The sequence below is a fragment of the Chrysochloris asiatica genome, unplaced genomic scaffold (assembly GCF_000296735.1).
Source record: "Chrysochloris asiatica unplaced genomic scaffold, ChrAsi1.0 scaffold00003, whole genome shotgun sequence".
Classification (NCBI taxonomy): Eukaryota; Metazoa; Chordata; class Mammalia; order Afrosoricida; family Chrysochloridae; genus Chrysochloris; species Chrysochloris asiatica.
In genome coordinates, this window is record NW_006408521.1 from 35,793,164 (window position 1) to 35,797,140 (window position 3,977).

Sequence of the window (3,977 nt, forward strand, 5' to 3'; positions counted from 1 at the left end):
TGTTCTTTGCAAATACCTTTTTAAAGCAACATAAAAGATGACTATAAACATAGACCTCACCAGATGAAATGTACAGAAGCCAAATTGACTACATCAGTCAAAACAAGGCCAGGGACAAGTTGTAGAATATACCATCAATTGCTTTTACGCAAATTCAGGTTGAAGCTGAGGAAAATTGAAACAAGTCCATGAAAGCCAAAATATGACCTTGAACATATCTCACCTGAAGTTAGAGATCATCTCAAGAACAAATTTGATGCATTTTTGCATCTAATTTGATGCATTTTTGCATCTAATTTGATGCATTTTTGCATCTAATTTGATGCATTTTTGCATTTTGCATCTAATGACCGGAGACCAGAAGAATTGTGGGATGACATTAACAACATCATACAGGAAGAAAGCAAAAGGTCATTAGGAAGACAGGAAGAAACAAAATACCAAAATGGATGTCAGGAGAGACTCTCAAACTTGCTTTCCAGCATAGATAATGCTAAAGCAAATGGAAGAAATGAGGAGGTAAAAGAGCTGAACAGAAAATTTCAAAGGTCAGCTCTAGAAGACAAAGTCAAATAGTATAATGAAATGTGTGAAGATCTAGAATTAGAGCACTCAAAAGGTTTCAGCATTTCTCAAGGTAAGGGAACTGAAGACAAAAAATCAAGCTTCTATTGACAATATTAACAATTGTGAGGCTGGCCCAGGATCGGGCACTGTTTTGTTTTGTTGTGCATAGGGTTGCTATGAGTCGGTACCTAACAACAACAACATTGACAATATTGTAGGATACCTTGGTCAAAATACTGAATGATGCAGAAAGCATTCAAAGAAAATGGAAGGAATACACAAAATCACTGTACCAAAAAGAAATGGTTGATGTTCATCTATTTCAAGATGTGACATACGATCAAGAGCCAATGATAGTGAAGAAAGAAGTCCAAGGTGCACTGAAGGCATTGGCAATGAATCATGGACCAGGAATTGATGGACTACAAACTGAAGTCTTTCAACAAACTGAGGCAGCACTGGAGCCACTCACTCAAGCATGCCAAGAAATTTGGAAGACAGCTACCTGGCCAACTGATTGGGAGAGATCATATTTGTGCCCATTCCAAAGAGAGGTGACCCAGTGGAATGCAGTAATTATTGTGCAATATCATTCATATCACATGCAAGTAAAATTTTACTTAACATAATTGAAAAATGGCTACAACATTACAATGACAGGGATCTGCCAGAAGTTCAAGCCAGATTCAGATGAGGGTGTGAAATGAGGGATATAATTGCTCACATCAGATGAATCTTGGCTGGGAGCAGAGAATACCAGAAAGATGTTTACCTGTGCTTTGTTTATTATGCAAAGCATTTTGATTATGTGGATCATGACAAGCTATGGACAACATTGCAGAGTATGAGAATTCTGGAAGTGTGCTTATGAGGAATTTGTACATTGACTAAGAGGCAGATGTTTGAACAGAACAAAGGAACACTGAATGGTTTAAAACTAGGAAAGATGTGTGCAAGAGATGTATTCTTTCATCATATTTATTCAATTTGCTGAGCAAACAATCTGAAAGTTAAGAATAACAGGACACTTTACAGGACAAGAGAAACAGGAGTCTCGAGACAATGGAGTGTACAATGCCACAGACAGGTTAATACTCTTCACCCTCATCCCCTCCATTAGCACTATCTGCTCCAACTTCCTCATAGTCCTTCTCAAGGGCAGCCATGTCCTCCCGGGCCTCAGAAAACTCTGCTTCCTCCATCCCCTCACCCACGTACGAGTGAACAAAGACATGCTTGGAATACATCAGGTCAAATTTGTAGTCTAGGCAAGCCCAGGCATCAGCAACAGCTGTGGTATTGCTCAGCATGCAAACAGCTTGTTGTACTTTGGCCAAGTCTCCACCAGGTACCACAGTGGGAGGCTGGTAATAAATACCAACCTTGAAGTCAGTGGGGCACCAGTCCACAAACTGGATGCTGTGCTTGGTCTTGATGGTGGCAATGGCAGCACTGACATATTTGGGAAACATGTCACCATGGTACAACAGGCAGCAAGCCATGTATTTACCATGGCGAGGGTTACAGTTCACCAAATTGTTGGCTGGCTCAAAGCAAGCATTGATAATCTCTGCTACAGTAAACTGCTCATGGTAAGCTTTCTCAGCTGAGATGATTGGGGCATATGTGGCCATAGGGAAGTGGATGCAGGGATAGGGCACCAGGTTGGTCTGGAATTCTGTCAGATCGACATTCAGGGCACCATCAAATCTGAGGGAAGCAGTGATGGAGGACACAATTTGGCTAATAAGGTGGTTAAGGTTAGTGTAGACTGGGTGTGCAATATCAAGGTGTTTATGACAGATGTCATAGATGGCCTCATTGTCTACCATGAAGGAAACAATCTGAGTGCTCCAGGGTGGTGTGGGTGGTGAGGGTGGAGTCATAGGGTTCGATGACAGCTGTGGAAACCTGAGGGCTGGGTAAGTGGAGAACTGTAGTTTGGATTTTTTTTTTTCTCCCATAATCAGCAGAGAGATGTTCCATCAGCAGGGATGTGAACCCAGAACTGGTTCCCACACCAAAGCTGTGGAAAACCAAGAAGCCCTGAAGACCTGTGCATTGGTCAGCCAGCTTGTGGATTCTGTCCAAGACCAGATCAATGATCTCCTTGCCGATGGTGTAGTGACCACAGGCGTAGTTATTGGCAGCATCTTCCTTGCCCGTGATGAACTGCTCAGGGTGGAAGAGCTGGCAGTAGGTGCCAGTGTGAACTTCATAGTGACTGTGGGTTCCAGGTCTACAAACACTGCTCTGGGCCCATGCTTGCCAGCACCTGTTTACTGAAGAAGGTATTGAAGGAGTCATCTCCTCCTCCAATGGTCTTGTCATTTGGCATCTGACCATCGGGCTGGATGCCATGTTCCAGACAGTAGAGCTCCCTGTAGGCATTGCCAATCTGGACAGCAGCCTGGCCGACGTGGATGGAGATGCACTTATGCATGACGGGACTTGGAAGGGTTTCGCAGGGCTAAAGAAGATGAGAGGATGGTAACAACCTCTCACTAACAGACTACCAAGGAGTCCAGAGGAGAAGGAATCACAAGAACTCTTTAAAGCGTTAAATGGCATAGATGTCAGTTTGAGGACAAAAGTGTGCCTGATCCAAGCCATGGCATTTTCAACTACCTTATATCCATATTAATATTGAACAATGAATAAGGAAGACCATAGAAGAATCAGTGTATTTGAAGAATATTAAAAATACTATGGAGAGCCAGAAGAACAAACCCTTCTATGTTGGAAAAAAGATAGCCAGATATTTCTCAGAAGCCAGGAGAGTGAGACTTGGTCTTTCTACTTTGGATACATTATCTGGAGGGACCAGACCATGGAGAAGGATATCATGCTTGGTAAAGTGGAGGTTCATCAAAAAATATGAAGACCCTCATGACATGGATAAATTCAGTGATAGCTGCAATGGGCTCAAACATAACAACAATTGTGAGGATGGTCAGGAATGGGCAGTGTCTTCTTCTGTTGTGCAAAGTGTCGATGGCAGCTATCAACAATAACAATCTGGCTAAGCTGAGGATAACAGAGAAAATATAATTATAAATTGCCCAACCTTCTTTACCCTAACCCTAGGTTAGTTTGTATTTGATCAGATGACATTATGTAGGTTGCTTTTACTCTTTTTCAAATTTGGACATGAAGTTAGGGACACAAATTTCCAAACAAATTCATTTGCAGAGGCCTGTCAATTACAGTGTGCAAGAACTCATAAAGGACATTAAACGTGATTGAACAGTACAAGAGCTGTAGCCCAACTGGAGTTGGTACATTTTCATTGCTATTGCATTTTATTATTCTTGTTATGTTATTTCTATGATCATGAATGTTACAACTAGCCAGTGTAGAGTACTTTAATTTTAAAAGTAATATGGCTTGAAATCAAGACTCAATTTAAC

The 3,977-nt window shown here is 41.6% G+C and overlaps 1 pseudogene; it reads right to left on the reverse strand.

The window, feature by feature from the left end:
* Positions 1–1,655: 1,655 nt before the first annotated feature.
* LOC102815750 lies at positions 1,656–3,010 on the reverse strand (annotated as a pseudogene).
* Positions 3,011–3,977: the final 967 nt, after the last annotated feature.